Source organism: Cupressus sempervirens, chromosome 2 (assembly GCF_028749045.1).
Source record: "Cupressus sempervirens isolate cs-2001-9-10 chromosome 2, ASM2874904v1, whole genome shotgun sequence".
In the NCBI taxonomy this organism is placed as follows: domain Eukaryota; kingdom Viridiplantae; phylum Streptophyta; class Pinopsida; order Cupressales; family Cupressaceae; genus Cupressus; species Cupressus sempervirens.
Window position 1 is genome coordinate 22,535,404 of NC_143119.1, and position 14,270 is coordinate 22,549,673.

Genomic DNA, 14,270 nt, shown 5'->3' on the forward strand with positions numbered 1-14,270 from the left:
GGGAGGGTTTTGAACACTCAAGTATGTCAAACACACCAATAGCCCTATAAGATGTTTTATGAGGATATACAAGCTTAGCTAGGGGGTTCCTTGATATATGCAAGGTACATGAGGCCCAAATCTATGGATGAAAGAAAATAATGCCACATAGCTAGGAGGAGACAGTAGCCCAAATCTCCACCTTCACTTCCCAAAGGTATAAAGTTCTTTGGGGCTTAGCCAAGAGTGACAAGATTATGCTTCCAAGAGAGGTGTCTTTCGATTCACCTCATGATATTTATACTCTTCCAGAATGCTAGAGTTTAGGTCATCCCAAGGGGTGATGAAATCTCCAAGCAAGCCTCCTAAAAAGTGTAAAACAAGACTACATCAGTGATCTTGGGCTTAAAAGACACTTGATTGTTTCCAATTGATGATTTAGATTTTGTAATCTATGATTGAAGACACTCATGTTTATGACATACAATGTTCTTTCCAATTTGACATCATTGTCAACATAATAAAAACTGGGAGTTCATTAACATAAGAAATTCAAGTGTCTTTGAAGTGTGTCAAAATCATGCAATTTTCATTGATTTTTAGGCATTCAAAATTGAGTTAAAGTATTTTATGCCCAAATTCGAAGTGTGAGGTATAGCAATGATTTTTTCATCCTTGGCATTCAAGATTTTGTTTGTTGTTTAAACATGCATTCGAATGAAAAAGTTGATTTTAGTCCATGGCATTCAAGATTGACTTGAGCAACATTCATTCAATGAAATATTTGTTTAAACATGCAAGTTCATTTTAAGAAAAACCTACAAAAAAAATGGTTAGGCTTTGAAGATGCTCCAATCTGCAATGTGACAAAAACTCAATTTGATTAGTCACATAAAAATCCCCAAAATCAAAGCTTAACTATGGGATTTTTTTAATAAAAAAATTTGTTCTTTTTTATATGTGTAAAAATGCTTAGAAAAACACTTATCCTATATAAACACCAAAAGTCAAAATTTGATTTATACATTTTTTTTTTTTTTTTTAATAGCAATCTTGTAGGTAAAACAATGATCCCATGAGTTTGAACAATGATCTCGTGGGTTTGAACAGTGATCTTGTGGTATGGGAACATAGTTGAGAGGAAGTCAGATTATAGTACAGAGAATTGGTGAAACAATGAAAAAGTGGGCCATGGGTAAAAAATCACAGGGTGATCCCACGGGTCTATGAGGGAGTGTTCGCGCTGAAGCATTTGTTGGTAGGTTTGACAAAGGAGGAAAAAAGTGGGGAATATTAGTTGACTAAGCAGCTCAAGCATTCCTGCATGTCTTTTACAGTGATCCCACTGGTAAAAACTATAATTCCTACAAGAGGATTGGTCAGTGGGATTTTTAATGGTGCTTGGTGGTCTGGTTCAAGATAGAGAGTAATCCTGCCTTTATGGGGATGTGTTCCCATAGGTTTAGGACAGTGATCCTATGATTGTGGTTTCATGATTTTGGAGCTGCAGGATCATGAAAAAAGGCTTCTAAAATGTTGCTTAAATTGGAATTTTCTTTCATGGTCGAGAGTGCAATTTTTGATAAGAGACCTTGGTGCCTAAAAAAAAATTAGAAAACCACCTATGTGTACAAATGAGCACAAACCATCAATTTGGTTAGTTCAAACATTAACAAGCAAAGTGAGATTGTAGTGACCCAAATGCGGGGTCCCACTAGGCGTGCCAAAATGTATCACTTAATCTACTAGTGTAAAATGAATACTAACTAACAAAGAAAGCATTAACACAACTAAAGTAGTTAACACTTATGATAGGACCAAGGAAGACACTATGGAGGAAAGCAGACCAAAAATGGTAAGCTCCTCAAGTGTTTCCCATGATGACAAAGCTATATCCCTAATGGATGGAGATGTGTGCTCACGATGTGCTTGAGCTTCAAATGGATGGGTGAGGGTTTCAAGAAATGGGGGTATGGATGTATTTCAACGTTATGGTAATGTAAAATGGCTATGATGGAGTAGTTAGTGGAGCATTATAAGTTTGCATGAAAATTGGGTTCCATTTGTGAAGGGAGAGGGTTTCATTTATAGGCTAGAGGGATGAATGGCTAAGATGCAAGGATTGGAAAAAGCTTAGGGAAGGCTAGGATGTCCTAAAAGAAAGCACATGGATTGTGCTAGTTTGGAGCCAATTAGGAGGTGACACATGTCACAAGGTGATTGGATGGAGGGAAGGACAAGATGAATAGTCAACAAAGGAGGCTCAAGAGATAAGGGCTCCATAAATGTTCATAAATGCTTTGTAAGATATTTTTGATGCTTGTGTAAGAGCCATACATGTTTGAGGGTGAGGGTGGGGATGAGATTGTTGACTTTGGCTTGGGTTAGGAAGTCTTAATCCTTGCTTAAAGTTGTGCACATGTTTAGGAGGGGGATTAGTCTTAGCTTAGAAAGGGGGTTAGGGGGCAAGTGGCTTAGCTTTGATGGGATGGGTTAGTTAGGAGGCTAAGTGAGGTTTAATATGGGTGCATGGGTTGGATTAGGGGTTAAGACAAGGTTTAGGGATGTTTTAGGGGTTAGGAATGATTTATTAAATGATTTATTTAATAAATAAGGGATATGGGATTAAATTAAATAGATTTGAAAATTTATTTAATTTAATAGAGGAAAAGGGATTTAATTGATAAATTGATTTTGGGTTATCATTTGATTTTATCAATTGGGCTATAGTTAATTAAATACATTAATTAACTAGGGGATGGCGATTAATTAATTAAATAATAAATATTTAATCAATAATGTCCTAGGAGATGACTAAATATGATTACCTAACGATGTAATCAGATTTAGGTGTCTAAAAGTACAACCTTTGAAAACATAATCTTATTGAAGGATACTTGCCGTCAAGAATACCTAAAAGATTATATGTCCTTTATACAAATGTTATCATCAATAATGTAGCTATATTCGATGAATCTAGAGATTAATTAAGATGAATAATCAAGAAAAGCATATACCACATCTTAAATGGACTAGTTTTCAAAAAAAAATGTAGAAGACATTAAGAATAATGACTAGTCTCCAAATGTAAACATCTTTTTAATCTATAAATTTAGGTATGAACCTGATGTTTCCTTTGTTCATAATTGTATATCCTCATTTTGAAAATAAATAAATAAAAGGAAGATGATGTTTAACTTATATTCCTATTCCAAATCAAAGAATTAACTTAGATAGAAAGAACAAGGAAAAAAATCTGAGCCATCTTCTATTAGCATTCCCTTTAGCATAGGCCATCAATGTTGGGGTGATGGAAAGGTCTAGCTTTCAAATCCATCCAAGCATCAGCTTGAAACATATGACCCTTTAGAATAGTACATGCATTAGTGAGTAGGAGGCAATAATGTGTCACATGCTCAGTCAATGCCCTACTTGATAGAAAATAAATGTAAACACAAAATTAAATTTGTTAATTATTACCAAGTGAAACCCTTAGATGTGTTTCTTTTCTCTCTTAAATGAAATGTAAGTTTATCTTTGGGTTTATACCATGTATCAATAAATTGGTCATTTGTGTAAATGAAAGCATTAAGGATGAGGGTTAATATGTAGTTTTTTGAATGAAGACATGAATATTAAGGGTTTGGTCTTGATTACATGGTTAAAATTGATTAAGATGACTAACTAGGAATAGTTAGTAGGAGTTATGATTTTTCTTATAAGTGGTTTCAAAATGGATGAAGATAATTATTATTTTTAAAGTATTTATTTTTAGATAAATAGTTATACATGGGTTAAGAATAATGAACATAATGACAAAAGATAAATAAAAATAATGAGCATAATGAGGGATTATAATAGAATGTTATTTCATATAATGGATTTTTTTGTTAATTTATTTTATAAAAGGGGTGGAAATGGATTTGTGGATTATTTTTTTAACTAACAATAAATTAAAGCAAAAATTAGAATGGTCCTACAATGTGAAATGACACTAAGATAAAATATCGAATGTAATATTGAAGGCCACTAGACATACATGTCTATATTATGAATGTAAGCTAAGTACATGGAAGCAAATTACAACACTAATCCAAATAGGAGAGCTAATACACAACTTATTAAAATTTTGAATAACTACTAAATCAAATTTACATTCAATAGAGATAAATATATATTCAACACATAATAATGCCTCTAACATATGCATTAGAAAACTCTTTTGAGAGAAAATCCCCATACACCAAAGCGCGACCCAATATTTTATCAATGAATATAGTTCACAATACAATTATAGAGTTATTATGTTCTATGAGTCTTCATAGTTCTACAAGATTTTAGAGTAGCTCTAGTAACATATCAGTCCCTCTGAATAAAATATGATATATAATTCCAAACTACAAGTGTAGAATATATAAGATTTCATAAATTAGATGTTTCTAAAATGGTATGCCCAAGAATGTCACATGCCATCATAATCTTCACTGCATGACATTAATATTTTAAAAATACATACACGATGCATATCTAAACTTGCACATGCAAAACTTTAACTTCATAATTGGAGCAAATAAGCAAGGTGCTCTCTTAGCTTGAATGCATGCAAACTCAAGTATTTCATGGCATGTGTGTATGCACACAACTCTATGTGCATTCAAAAATTCTTCTACATTATAACTTGCCACCAATAATTGACAATATGATACTACTTACCTAACAAAAATAAATTCAATCAACTCATATAAGTGGGGCAACTATCTCCTAAAAAATAGAACCATGGCATCCATGCCACTTCACAATTAAAATACAACTCAAAGTTTCACCTCACTAAATAACTTTAGTGGGTGTAGATATGATTTAATTACATGAGAAATTATCATTATAATATCAATATTAACAATTAAACAATCACTATTAGGAAATTAAAGGTTGATACTAACTTTTCCTAACATTCTCTCACATTGTGATGTGAATATCAGGATTTAACTGTGTGATTTTGAGTCAAACTCGATGACCCATGTTTCATGAGTAGTGATTCAACATGAATCCATCTCTCATGAGAATAAATGGAACACTTAGCACTCATTGGATCTAGGTGATGCTCACAGGGGTGAAGCACCGGGACTTCCCGGGAGGTCACCCATCCCAGTACTACTCCAGCCTGAGCGCGCTTAACTACAGAGTTTCCTCCACAGTTAAACCCAAAGCTTGCAACCCCATTTGCAAAACCTTCACCAAGTGTTGTGCCTTATGAACCATTCATTAGAAAGCCCCTTAAGCTCATCAATTGATAAGTAGGAGATGATTTCCACAGCTAGTCAAATTGTGATGTGAATATCAGGATTTAACTGTGTGATTTTGAGTCAAACTCGATGACCCATGTTTCATGAGTAGTGATTCAACATGAATCCATCTCTCATGAGAATAAATGGAACACTTAGCACTCATTGGATCTAGGTGATGCTCACAGGGGTGAAGCACCGGGACTTCCCGGGAGGTCACCCATCCCAGTACTACTCCAGCCTGAGCGCGCTTAACTACAGAGTTTCCTCCACAGTTAAACCCAAAGCTTGCAACCCCATTTGCAAAACCTTCACCAAGTGTTGTGCCTTATGAACCATTCATTAGAAAGCCCCTTAAGCTCATCAATTGATAAGTAGGAGATGATTTCCACAGCTAGTCAAATTGTGATGTGAATATCAGGATTTAACTGTGTGATTTTGAGTCAAACTCGATGACCCATGTTTCATGAGTAGTGATTCAACATGAATCCATCTCTCATGAGAATAAATGGAACACTTAGCACTCATTGGATCTAGGTGATGCTCACAGGGGTGAAGCACCGGGACTTCCCGGGAGGTCACCCATCCCAGTACTACTCCAGCCTGAGCGCGTTTAACTGTGCATGTTTAACCTAAAAGTAAAAAATTATACAAATCAAAGCTAAAGAAAATAGATAAAAGAAACCCCAACACTAGTCATACTAATAACATATGAGATTCCTAAAGGATATAATTTTACAAAGGGGATTTGAACACATAATAAGTCTGAATATGAAATTGTTGATGTAGGGTTTCAAAGAATTTGATGTGGAGGAATTGGATGAAAATATCATGGTTTTCTAGAAAATAGAAGACCTTCCTTTATTTGGTTGGGTTAGTCTCTTTTTTGTCCTTTGGTCCTCTAGTTAGGGCTTGGGGTCAAACTCTACTCTCACATGAGTTTGACCAGTTGTAGCTTCTTTTGCTAAGTTGGTTAGATTGTTAGGGCTTGGATGTTTATGGTTTGACTCTTGGCTTGTCTGACTATTGGGTTGGAATTTTTTCATTTAGTCTATTCCCTTTGTATTTTTTGTCTCTTGCTTTCATTTCTAGGTTTTACTCTTGACGGCTATCCTTTTGCCCCTTTCTTTGGTTCTTCTTTGCTGTCTAGTTCCGGTATGGTTTTGCCCTTCGTTGTTAGTGTCATATTTGTATAGTTTCCTTGTACGTGGATATTAATAATAGTATTGAAAATGTATATTTAGTTTTTCATCTCACATTTCTCTCTAAAATAGAACTTTATCTTAAATCTTTTTCTACTAGAATTTACACTTTGAGATTTGAATTGATTTCAAAACATATTGGCAAGAGATAGACCTTAAGAACCTTATGAATAATTATGATAAGAAGGATTTTTAACTAGACTCTAAATTAAAATAATCTAAAAGGTCTAATTTAAGCCCATAAATTCTCAACTGAAAGCATGAATTATCAGGGGTAAAACAAGTATTGAAGTGTTTATGACAGAAATGAAATGCTTTACTATGCTCACTCTATAATATAGTTTAATTGATCTATAAATGGAAGATATAATCCACATTGAAGGGTTGTTTTTCAGTATAAACAAAAGGTAAGAGTTAAGACAAAGAAATTAGGGAATTGGTGTTAAAATTAGTACAATCATCTAGGCACTTATTTATAGTTTTAAAATGAACTGAGCTCAATAAAATTACATTCTAGTCATACTAAAAGAAGTATAATCAGATGGGACAAATAAAAATAACTTTAAAATATTGAAATGGTTGGCTCTTCATATGCCAAAGGTTATCATAGCAGCTAGTGATGGGTGTCGATTGATATATCCCTCACTCATTCAGATGCCTATGATATTTCAACTTCTAGGAATTTTGATATTTGCCATTCTTTTTAAGCAAGATGATGAAAATTCTACAAAGGATCCCAAAATTAATTCTATTATTAAATTAAAGGGACCTTTTTCATAAATTGCTTTCAATGAACCAATTGCAGAGTGACATCTCTCAATAGTTTTGTAGAGCTCTCATTTCTTGATTAAAAGAGCAGTCTATAAGATCTTAGGAAATGAATTCATAAATAATAAAGATTGGCATAGAGTACTAAGTGACATCCCTGCAATGTTTTCAGCTATGACATGCCTTCTAGAATCTAACAAATCAAGCATTGTGACATTATACAAATGGTTATTTAAACCAAAATACATTATAAATATTGATAAAGTGGTAGCATGTATTAGAAATGATATTTATATTTATATGCCTTATCACTATGATATTCCTATTGACCAATGTCAATGTATTCTGCTATATCATCTAATGTTGACGTTTGATTCCAATAGATTGATTAATTGGTCTCCTATCATCAAAAGCAATATAAATTTTTTAATTCATTTTCTTCCATATTCAACTAGCCAAGTGTAACAATTGGATGGGTTTATATTTAGTAGAAGAAGAAATTGAATCTTGGGAGGGGAATTCTCCCTTAGATGCGGGAGGAAGTAGAAGAAGAAAATGAATCTGCCTCTCCACAAGTTTTGCCCAACTCCTAAATTATATTTGTTCATAATCAAAATGTATAACAATTTGAAGAACTTAATATATCAAGATGCGATTGGATAATTGAGTATTTTAGTTTAATTTTAATCCTTTAAAAGGAAGCTTCTGCTAGATCTTGATTTTAAGTACTTAAGACTTTATATATTAGTTTACTAATGAATCAATCTGTTGCTATTAGATCAAATAATTTCATTGGTTTAAAATATTCACCAGAAAACATATAAGTTTAGAGTATAGTATATTTATGAAAGGATGAAGTATATATAAATCTACAGAGATCTATCACTGGAAATATTACAAAGCATTTTAAATTATTTTCTAATGAAAATTATTACAATTTTAAACCCTTTCAATCAAATCATGTTAAGATCTACAATAGTTATTGATAACTTTCGTCTTAAAGATTAGACCAATTTATAATCTAACAAAAGGTTCAATTTTACATATTAATCATAATTTTTAGAATCAAAATTCCTTAGTGAATTATTTGAATATAGATATTTGAAATATATGGACAAATATTAATAATGTATTAGATAATTATATTAAGACATGGGATGGATTACTAGATAATTTATCAAATTTGATATATAAGAACTAACATTTATTTCAAGCTTGAAAGTGATTTTAAGATGCAAGGAATCAAGAAGGGAATATATATCAAAAGGGAAAATGCAAGTGCAATGGTAAGAATACAATAATAGCTTTGGAGTAGAATTCTTAAAAACTTAGTATTATCAAAATCAAATAATCCTTTAATAATAAGGAAAAACTTCTATAAATTTCAAATAGAATTGGGAGGCAATTGATTTCATTATACATGGATTAGTGAAAAGGCAACATGGTATGAAGTAAAAAGAAATTATATAGTAAAGAAGAGATTGCATTTGTATGAATCAGACAATTGGGGTATGCCCCTTTTACATTTCTAAGTGGAATAGGACTTAGGTCACAGGCTAGACTGGAGGTTTTCTTCTTCGTTCTTTCCTACCAGTGTCTATTTGAATGTAGAAACTTGTAATTTTAATTCATTTAATATTATAATTCAATAGGCTTTGGTCATTTACTAATCAAAAACAAAAAAAGTAAGTCTAAATATGAATTAATGAAATAAAGATAGCTTATCTCAACATACAAGGAGACTTGTTACTATCACATTCAAGCCAAGGTACCAAGCCATGGAAGGTGCTTCATCAATTAGATATATCATTAGGATAAAAATACTAAAGGATCATATACATATGCAAAGATATCACTAACTTGACATACAACATATTAGAAATAATAACTCAGTAACACATCTTGACACATAAAATTATTTACTATCTCTTTGAAAAGATACAAGTTAAAAAAAACTTTGTGTATGACATATCAGACCAAGAGTTCCTCTAAACATTTCTCCATAGTTCCCCTTAGCAAAACATCTTCTCCTTTTACCTTAAAATTAGCCTTTTATTTAAAGGTTCCATGAAATAACTACCTTCTTTAGGTTGGTAACTAACTTGTTTTTGTCCAATTTGAATAAGGTTATGAACTGTTAAAAAAATCATAAAAATGGTCAACTTCTTAACTTTGACCAAAAGTGACAAAAGTCACTATTTACAAAATTATGACATGATGCCTATAATTTTGAGGAGGTTAAATTATAAATGACCTTAACGAAGCAAGCAACACTAAGTCTTCACACATTGTAGTGCATACATTGGTTTCTTGATTATTAACATAAAAATAATAATTTACTCAAACCATTCCTTTAAGGAGATATAATTGAATTGAATCAATCAACTCCTTAATTTCCATCTTACATCTATAATGTTTTTCTTTGGATATTTTCCCTATGGATACTGAGATCCTCATCGCTCAATGTGTTGTGATGCATCAAATATTGTTGTACTTATTACCAATTCGACTATCCAATTTTATTTTTCTTCCATTTGCAATGAAATAAAGGTTTCCATCGTGTCATTTTGAGCACTAATAGAATAGATGGATTAAACATCACACACAAAGAACTCATTCCTAGCCTAAAAATGTTTAATAGTCAAAGTCGACTTACTTTTTCTTCTAAGCTTAAAATAATTACCTTTGTATGTGATATTTAAGGATGACCCTAATACAATGCCTTTTTCACCATGGATTACACTCTTTGCAATCTTTTTTACGATAGGCTTTTTTTGTTATATATAGAATATGCCATTTACAATCCAAGAGATTTCAAAGTCTTTGAAAATCTTATCCTTTCAATAATATAAATGGAAAAGGTTGATGGTTATCTACAAGAATTATGGACAAATGAAACTCTCAGGTCCCACTATTTTTTCCATGTTTTGAAAAGTTGAATGGATGACCATATTCTATGAACTAAGTGTTTCACTAATATTATAGAGTAAGGACGATGTTTTCAATGACATGCATACACATGAAATTTATTAAAGGATTTTCAACCAATTTATTTCCTTGAGATTTTAACCTCTTTTGTAAATTCATCCTATGCACAACACAATCATTCATTCAATGAAATGACATCTATTTTAGGGTTTGTCAAATTGTTTGCGTGCAAGTTGTTGAATTACACAATTTTTATAAATTAATTCTAAATAATTTTATAATGATATCTTTAGTCATATAGTTTCCTACTTTAATTAGCGGCCCTCTCTTCTTAGATATTTTGATATCAATCAATCTCTTACTTAGCAAAGCTTGAAGTCAATCAACCTGTTCAAGAGAAAGCATAATTTATCAACAAAGAATAAAATTAGAAAGGTGGTGATTTTAGTTGTACTTGAGATATCTATTAGTGAAGACAAATAAAGACAACAACTAGGAACTACTAGTGAAAAATGAAAGAAACAAAAGTAAATACAAGATGAACATCTGGGCATAAAATCTCAATATGAGGATTATGATGAAGATGATGCTTTGATCAAAATCTTAAAGGATAAAATATCCATGAGTCCAAATGAGGTGGTAAAACTTGCAAAGGATCTAAAGAGAAAGGAGAAGGTAAAACAAGACAATCAAGTCATCTTGCAAGCAAGGGGCACATTTTCCAAGCCATTACCTAACATAGAATATAACAAGATGGATAGACTGATATATCATTTAGATGTACTAGTTAAGGAAACAAATGGTGATATGGACATTTTTATCAACATTTGTCTGTTCTACTAGAAAAAAATTGTAATCTAGACATGATATTGATACATTATATTCTCTTTATAACACCTTTGTTATCAGTGTTAAAGGGAGAATACTTGTAGAAAATTATGCATGTAATGGTTAAGGAAGTGATGTCATAGGGGAAGTTAGGTATATCATGCATATACTTTATGCTCTTGTCATGCATTGTGCAAATTTTTATCTAAGTGTTTCCATCAATGCTAAAGAGGGAGATTTTTGGCATTTGATAAAGATGATAAGAAATTAGCATGGTATGGTGTTATCATTTCTAACAAGAAGGTTCTATAACAAGGTTATGCAAAATTTATGAGATTATCAAGGCCAAAGGGAACGATGGTGATCAAGCTAACTTACACTCTTAATTGATTAAATCCTTAGGACACTAAGTCCTGATAGGACAAGATATTTATATACTTTATTGTGGATTATAGTTTTTTTTCATAGTAATGATGATTATACATGTCTTATATTCCAATTCTACAATCACATATCCTATATATAACAATGACACAAGTTATGAGTAATTTGGTGAACACAGGTAGAAGGTTAATAATGAAATAATAGTACTAGGAACATAGAGTCTAATTGAATTGATATACTCTTATTGGTTATGATTTTTAGAAAAAATACAACCAAAATTATTAACATTTCCACATAAACCATAATAAATTTGAAATATATAAGCACTTATAATCCACATGCAAGAGAATAGACAACATACCCACAAAAATGTGACACAAGATATACCCTTGGAAACCCTCGTTGAGGAATACAAAATAGTCTCCAAAAGTATCCATCATAGTGTATTATTCAAAAAAACACCATTGCAATACAACCATGGAAGCCTTAAAAGCCATAACACAACCAAACAATCCACGCGAACAAGCATAAATCTACACATCTCATGCCATGCTTCAAACCTCCACAAACTCTACCCTTGGCTAACTTGTCTCTCATCAAGAATAACCTTTGTGGTTACTTTTATAGAGGAGAGCTCCTATAAAACCACAAAATGGTATACATAAACCATTTGCAACCAAACCCCCATTGACCCACATTCAATATTGTATATTTACTTTATTTCTTCCCAATATTAAATAATTACATCAGATATTATCACTATAACTCATCAAGTATATTCCATGGAAATCTCTCCACATTGTATGTCCATCTAGGTTCAATATATATGAAATAAAATAAAATAATACAATATAAATAAAAACAATATTATACAATGTGTGCAACACACATATTTTCAACAATCTCCCACTTGTTGTATGCATTACATAGGGTCAATTTGTAGCCACATAAATGAATGAGGCAACAATCTCTCTTAGCATATCCATCATAACGAATCAAAGTACACCATGTGCTCCATCTAGGTACCTATTACAAAATCAAAATATTTGTCATCTAAAACATGAATGATCCCATCTCCTATTATGCCACTTCCACTAGACATACATAGAAGCCATCCAAAGAGAAAAACCCCTGCCCCCCCTCCCCCCCCTCCAACCTATCACATAAGAGTCATAAAATCATCTACCAACTAAAATACAAACCAAAAACAGTTGATCAAAATGCAACCACAAGTATCTATAGCTATCAAAATTGATAGCTGAAATAACATACACAACAAGTGTTAACCCATAGAACTATCCATAGCTCCAAAGGTATACCAAGTGAATCTCACATCATGAGCATATCCTATCCATAACCTACAATCACATGGATTAATTGCAATACCTTCCACATACACCAAGAATCTCCCACTACAAAGGTAATGCCAAATTTGTAACCAATGCACCGTCAACATCTTATAGAAGTGAATCCGTGTAGTATCAAGGACATCTAAAATGCATAAACCAACAACTCACAAGAACAACTCTCATAACAAGTCTCCAACACTCTTCCAAATCCTCCACAAACAAAAAAGGAAAGAGATAAAGGAATAATCTATCAGAATATTCAAATGGGAAGAGTACTTATGAGAGAGGGGGGGGGGGGGGGGGGGGGGGGGGTGGTGAATTAGAAGTACCAAACCTTATCTTTTTAACCCTTTTTAAACATATAACTGAAAAAAAAATTGCATGCATGTAAACATATAAAAGAACATAAAATCAATCACATGCAATAACACATAACACCTGAATTGATAACCTAGAAACCCTCCAAGAATAAGAAGGTAAAACTGGGGTGGGGATGATACCCACAAAAATTACTATAGCAATCAATGTTCAACCACTTTTGATGGTCTACCCTGTGAAAGGCCTACCCTATTAAAGGCTTTACACTATGTCAATAGTGACCTGGTTAGAGGATTTACAAACACTTACACAAAGTGTCACCCTATGAAAGGATTTACAATAGGTTGTTAAACCCACCTAATACATAGGATTTTCAATCATCTTCTCAAAAGGTTCTCCTACCTAGCTGTTAAGCTAACCTATCAATATACAATTTTAGCATCCAATACAATGGTAAGAAAGTATTAGAATATTTGACTTGATAGAGTGCAATCTTCAATTGTTAGGTTTAGGTACTAGGTCTACTCTTCCTATTCTGATCCTTGCTTGGTTTGATCTCTGTATGGCTACTCTGATAAACTTGATATGAAATTGCTACTCTATTCCTCTAAGTCTTTTCTTCTTATTGAAATTTTTCTATAATCTCCCCATACACTATTCTCTTCCACACATGCAATGGTGCATTCATCCTCCTTATAAAGAATGCAAAGACTTAGGGCTAGGTATGAATCTACGATCCATATTAAATCTCAAATTCCCACTCATACCTTGGTTTTTCCTTATTGGTTGCATGTCTTCTTCATTTTTCTGATTGGCTACATGTAGATTCCATAGGGAATGCAAATGATTCATCCTTATCCTTTTTCTCCTTTGAAATCTCTCTAAGTCAGCTCCAAAACTGATTTACATCTTAGTTTGTGATGGCACAAACTCTTATGTTGATCCTGAGTTACTCAGCACATATTGCATTCCTAATGCTTGGCACATACTATTTCTAGATTGCTCGACATCTACTACATTACTAGTTTGCTCGGCACCTGTTATATCTTGTATTGCTCGGCACCTATTATATCCTATATTTCTCAGCACTTGTTATATCCTATATTGCTCGGCACCTATTTTATCAAAGTTTTCTCGATACCTATTATATATTGGTTTGCTTGGAACCTATTATATCTTGTATTTCTTGGCACATGAATGTTCCTGGATCACTCGACATTTGAATAATTCTC